At 41.8% G+C, this 6,634-nt stretch overlaps 1 pseudogene; it reads left to right on the top strand.

Annotated features, from left to right (window-relative positions):
* Window positions 1–5,323: 5,323 nt before the first annotated feature.
* LOC140736385 (U6 spliceosomal RNA) lies at window positions 5,324–5,410 on the top strand (annotated as a pseudogene).
* The last annotated feature ends 1,224 nt before the right edge of the window (window positions 5,411–6,634 follow it).

Here is a 6,634-nt window from a genome sequence, read left to right as displayed (position 1 = left end):
ACCACTGTCACTGGCAGGGTATTCCATGCACCTACCACTCTTTGTGTGAAAAGCTTACCTCTGACATCTCCCTTGTACCTACATCCTAGCAACTCAGAAAAATGCCCCCTCTTGTCAGCCATTTCAGCCCGGGAGAAAGCCTCTGGCTATCTACATGATCAACGCCCCTCATCAACTTATACACCTCTGTCAGGTCACCTCTCATCCTCCGTGGCTCCAAGGAGAAAAGGCCAAGTTTACTCAACCTATTCTCAGAAGGTGTGCTCTCCAATCCAGGCAACATCCTTGTAGATGTCCTCTGCACTCTATCAATAGTATCCACATCCTTCATGTAGTGAGGTGACCAGAACTGAACACAGTACTCCAAGTGGGGTCTAACTAAGGTCTTATATAGCTGTAACATTACCTCACTGCTCTTGAACTCGATCCCACGGTTGATGAAGGCCAACACACCACATGCCTTCTTAAACACTGTCAACCTACACAGCAGCTTTGACCTCAAGATCTCGCTGATCCGCTTACCATTAATATTATATTCAGTCTTCAAATTTGACCTACCAGAATAAACCACTTCACACTTAGTTCAGTTGAACTCCATCTGCCACTTCTCAGCCCAGTTCTGCATCCTACTGATGTTGCACTGTAACCTCTGCCACTCCTCCAGACTATCCAGAAACCCAGAACTTTTGTGTCATCAGCAAACTTACTAAGCGACCCTTCTCCTTAATCATCCAGGTTATTTATAAAATCACAAAGAGGACGGGTCCCAGGACAGATCCTAGCAGAAGACCACTGGTCACCGACCTCCATGCAGAATACGACCCATCTCCAACCACCCTTTGCCTTCTACACAGAATATGAGGTGCAATCAAACACGCCTATCTGTCCGATGTAACCAGTGATGACTACTTTTCTCTTGTTTGTATTTATTATCACCTGATACTCACTATTTATGAAGATGCAAACTTTGTCCACTTTCTACCTTATTTTTACCCAAATGTCTCTCTCCACTCCCGAAGAAACGTGCTGCACTCTTGCTTTTTTAAACTGAAACTTCTCTCTCACTCTTTCTGAAGAAAATCACTCTGCTTTTCTTGGGTGCATTTTGAACCATCTTTGTCATCACTGCCTACAGTTTGTAACTTCAGAAATTAATCAAAAGCAAAAAACACAGAAGCCAGGGAAAATGTGTCTAGTTATTTTTTCTTTAGTAAGGCATGCACATGTGATGTGGTGGTGTAATGACTTATGCCAGTCTTAAGTTTCTTCCATAAAACCCATTGTGAATCATGTAAACCAAGATTACTTACTCAAACAATATATGTATAATACTACTCAAATATTAGTGGAATATTAAATACACTACAGAAGTGACAGCACCCATGGTCCATGGGTCACTGTGTGTTTGATTATCCATTGCCTAGATTATGAAAATATTATTTGGCCTTGATTTTTCCTGTACATTAAATGTCCTCAGTCTGAAACTTCCTAACCACTACGGATCCGATTTACGTGTCAGATAATGGAAATAATGGAAATTGCACTTTATTGCCTTTTAATTTCCTTTGTTCCTTTCATCATCCATCTCTTGATTATAACAGTCTCTGTTGTAAGCACTCCATGACAGACGGCTCACCAGCAGCTTTCAGATGAAGACAGGAGTCAGACAAAGGTACCTGACGTCCCCTTCCCTGTTCCTTCTGCTCATAGACTGGATCATGAAGACATTTACACTGAAAAGGTTAGGGATCCAGTGGAATCACCTGGATGACTTGGAATCCGATGATCATAGAGCTCTCCTGCTCCATACCCATAAGCAAATGTAGGAATGAAACGTAAAACCTAGGAAGCACATTAGTACAGCTTGGACCTTAACGTGCACAAAGGGAAAACTAAAGTCCCCAACATCAATTCAAACTGCATCAATCCAGTCACTCTTGAAGGAAATCCACTTGAGGAGATAGAACATAAGAAATAAGACATCTGTCCCATCAAGCCTGCTCTGCCATTTAATAATTTCATTGATGTCTGGCCATGGACTCATCTCCACCTACCTCCCTTTTCCCCATAACCGTTAATTCCCCTACTATGCAAAAATCTATCCAACCTTGTGTTAAATATATTTATTGAGGTAGCCTCCACTGCTTCATTGGGCAAAGAATTCCATAGATTCACCACCCTCTGGGAAAAGTTGTTCTTCTCATCTCCATCCTAAATCCACTCCCCTGAATCTTGAGGCTATGTCCCTTCACCTTCATGGGTAGAGTCATTGATTGACAGGACAGATGTCAAGGCAAGGATTGGAAAAACTAGGGCAGCCTTCCTCCAGCTCAAGAAAATCTGGTAATCCAAGAAGCCTTCTTAGTACGCTAAGATCAGGCTCCAATGTGAAATCAGTTCTTATGTATGGGTTAGCGACTTGGAAGACAACAAAGACTATCGACAGCAAAGTGCAGATCTTTATTAATATTAATAGCTGTTTGAGAAATTTCCTTTGGATCTGCTGGACAGAAGTCATTAGCAACACTGATCTATGGCAGAGAACACAGCAGCTACAAGCAGAGGAGGAATTAAGGAAAAGGTGCTGTGGATAGTTAGGACACAGCCTGTGTAAGCCAAGTACCCATATCACCAAGCAAGCGTAAACATGGAATCCATACAGAAAACAGTAGACTGGCCAGCCAGAGAACATCTGGTGATGCAACCTTGAAGCTGACACTAAGAAGATAGGCTTACGGGACAACCTGAAAGACTAGCCCAGGATATAGGACTCTGGCGAGATGCTATTGGCGACCTATTCCCAGTAAGGGTGATGGGCTTAACAGCAACAACTGCATTCTCCTGCCTTCTCTCCATAACCTTTCACAACCTTATAAAACAGGAACCTATTAACCTACACGTTAAATATAACAAAAGATTTGGCCTCTACAGATGTCAGTGGCAATGAATTTCTGAGACTCACCACCTCCTGGATAAAGAAATTCCTGCTCTTCTCTGTTCTAAAGGAACAGAGGAAGGGTTTTGGTCTGAAACAGCAACAGTTTGTTTATTTCCATAGATGCCTCCTGACCTGCTCTATTCCTCTAGTATTTTGCTTTGGATTTCCAGCATCTGCAGAATATCTTGTGGGATGTGCTTCTATTCTGAAGTTGTGCCCTCTGATCCTGGACTCTCTACATACTGGAAACATCTTCTCCACATTCACTCTAAGAAGATAGGTTCTAAGAAGATAGGCTCTAGCTAGGCTTTAAAACATTCGATAGGTTCATTGAGATTTCCCCCTCATTCTTCTAAACCACAGTGAGTAGAGGCCCAGTGCCATCAAATGCGCTTCACGCATTAACCCTTTCATTACTGAGATCATTCTCATAAACCTCCTCTTGACCCCCTTCAATGCCATCATATCCTTTCTTGGATACGGGGTCCAAAACTGCTCAGAATACTCCAAATATGGTCTGACTAATGCCTTATAAAGTCTCAACATTACATGCTTTTGTGTTCTAGATGCTTCTCCATCTGTCTGTTATGATGTATAAAGATCCGTTAGATTTTCATGTGATTCATTCAATTCTCAGAATTGATGAGGAAAATATGATTGATGAGGTACAGGTTGACATCCAAACGGCATTCGACAAAGCGTCACAAAATAGGCTTGCATTAAGATTGAAAGCCATGGGGTCTGCAGCATCATGCATAGAAAATTGACTAACAGGGAACAGTAGTTGAAAAGCTGTTCTTCAGCCTGGAGAGAAATATTCAGTGGAGTTCCTCAGGCATCAGTAGCAGAATACTACTTTTCCTGACATGTTTTAATGACATAATGACAAACTGGCTGCAGTATTTAAGGATGTAGACAGAGGACTTGGAGAAATTGTTCTCACTGGTGAAGGGGATATAAAATGGAAATTACTGGTGAAAATACTAAATGTGACATGACTAAATACTTTTACACATAAAGCACTGCCAAGTGCAGTAGATTTAATAGGAAATAAATCCAGCGGCAACATTCAATAGGGAGCAGAATATTGATATGAAAATAGCTTCAGGGCTTTGGAAGAGAGTGGGGCAATGAGACCAGCTGGATTGTTCTTGCACAGAACCAGCACAGACTTGATGGGCCCAGAGACTTTGCATCCTGTAATGCAGTTTGTGATTCTGTGAAAACCAAGGCAGTGCTTCAGGGTGGGAAGTTAAAAAGAAAGTTGCAATAATTGGGTGAATCAGTGAAAGGAAAAAGTGCTCAAAAAGGTATTTCAAGCTATCAAGCAGGGCAAAATCATTGAAAGTGCACAGTAGTGAAGATTGTCTAGGGAGTGACTGCAGAATATTGTTTGTTGACAATCTTCTCCCAAGTAGGGTGGTGACAGACCTCTGAGATATTATAGCAATTACATTTACTTGATTCTCAATTTGGCGATGAGCCTCAGGGCAGTCTTACTGAATTTAAGAACAAAGTACCCTTATCATCAGTAACAGAGCAGAAGCAAAAACAAGGCACAGAATTGGACAATCATTTCGTGGTTATCAATGTTATTAATGATGTATCAAGAATGGGCTGTATGGAGTATCCAGAAAGGGTTGGTACATCTGGTAAAGGGGCTTTTTTATGTCCATTCTGGGACAGCTCACTCACTTTTGGGCCCCACCACCAGGCACTCAGGTCTCACCTGTGGCTCCAAGCATCTGTTTCGTTATGGTGGTGGCATATCCCTTGAGGTCGAGGATGATGGTCTTCATTCCATTGATCTATTTATGAGCCCTCACTAAGTATCTGTTTACATGTGCAGCGGCCACACTCTGGTGCACTGTGTCGACGGGCCAGCTGAGTTACATGAGGGAAGCTGGTGGGCATCATACCCCTGTGAGACAGGGACATGTCTTTCCCAGCATGTGAAGTCAGCTCAGGTGAACTGGGAAGATGAGATCAACAGTGAAATCCAAATACCAGGATGGCGGTCCTACAACACTTCGTAGAAAGTGAAGCGCATGACATGAAGAAGTTATCATCATCCACTGCACCCAAGAAAGACACTGATTTGTGAGGAGTACTCATACCACTGGACTCAAATTTCTAAGGTGAAGAGCATGGAAGTGCCTCAGTGCAATGGCTTTTCTGCTTTAAAAACATTCTTGCATAGGTCTTCTGTCATGGACAACCAACAGTTAAGATGAATGATGTACAAACATAACATATCTTATTGTTCTTATTCTGATTGATGCAACAAATGTGGTATCATTTGTCTTTCTAATAGATCTTCATTAATTAAGTGACTTAAGATGAGAACATTGGTGCACTAATACTAAAGCTAAAGCACAGGCCAAAGTCACATACGCTGATACTGGAATGATACAGAGAAGATTAACATGGCCTCAGCAGAGGTATGAAATTTGTGAAGCATTCTGTATTTTATAAAACAATACATGTGCAAATGTATCACACTACACATTGATCTTACAAACCATGGGTTCTCAATCTTAATAGGATTTTGGGGACATAAGTTTAAGGACCAAAGTTAAAGGAAGCCTTTGAATTTGAATCATGCTCTCTTCTCATTGTTACTGTTGGGAAGGAGGTACAGAAGCCTGAAAGCACACACTCAGTGTTTCAGGAACAGTACCCCTCTGCAATCAGATTCCTAAATGGACGTAGATCCCATGAACACTACCTCACTTTTATTATTTCTGTTTTTGCACTATTTTTAATTTAACTCTATAGCACACATATACATACTGTAATTGATTTACTTTTTTCCCTTTATTATTAGATATTGCATTGAACTGCTGACGCTAAGTTAACAAATTTCACGACATATGCCAGTGATATTAAATCTCATTCTAGTTCTGATTCTGACTGGATCATAAACTATGTACTGAATGTTGGATAAAAGAACAATGAAACCAACAAAACCGTGTCATGATTGGGATTGGTCTAAAACTACTGTGGTATCCAGGAGTAGCTGGAAACAGACTGTGGACCAAGAGCTGGAACAAAGATTACACTCCAAAGCAAAAGAAGCTTCCTTGTGGGAACTTTTGATCAGTCTGGCCAAAATCAACAAAGTCATTGCACAGAGATAAACTCCACTTAAGTGACTGCTTGCCTATAATGTGGCTATTTGGTCAGTATGTGATCTGTCCATGCAGAAGCCTGCTTGTTTACCTCTCAATTTAGCATCTACAGCATCCTTCCTGGAACCAACAAGGCTGTGATGCCTCTGTACTTGGAGCAGTTGAGGTCTTCCTTCTTTGAAATCTTGACAAGCTAACCCTTTTTCCACTCTCTTCTTCCCAGATCTTCTGAATGAGAGGGCACAGCATCTGCACTGTAGTGTCCAGGTTGGCCTTGAGAACTGCTCCAGGAATGTCAACAGATAAGCTGCTTGACCATTGTTTAGCACCTTTATTGCTTTTCTGATCTCCTCTCTGGTAGGCCTGTTGCAGTCTGTAGGCAGGTCAGTGTTGGCTGGGGGGTGACAGGCAGGTTTAGAGGTGCGTGTCTGTTCAGCAGATCTTCAAGGTGTTCAGCCCACTTGTTCAGCTGTTTTTCTGTTCCCACTGTGGCATTTCCATCCTTTCCTTGACTGGCTTCTCAGGCTTACCATACTTTCCAGACAGTTTCTTGGTGGTGGTGTAT

The sequence above is a fragment of the Hemitrygon akajei genome, chromosome 1, assembly GCF_048418815.1.
Source record: "Hemitrygon akajei chromosome 1, sHemAka1.3, whole genome shotgun sequence".
Lineage (NCBI taxonomy): Eukaryota > Metazoa > Chordata > Chondrichthyes > Myliobatiformes > Dasyatidae > Hemitrygon > Hemitrygon akajei.
Note: the sequence above shows the minus strand (reverse complement) of the source record. Positions and strands in the feature narration are given on the sequence as shown.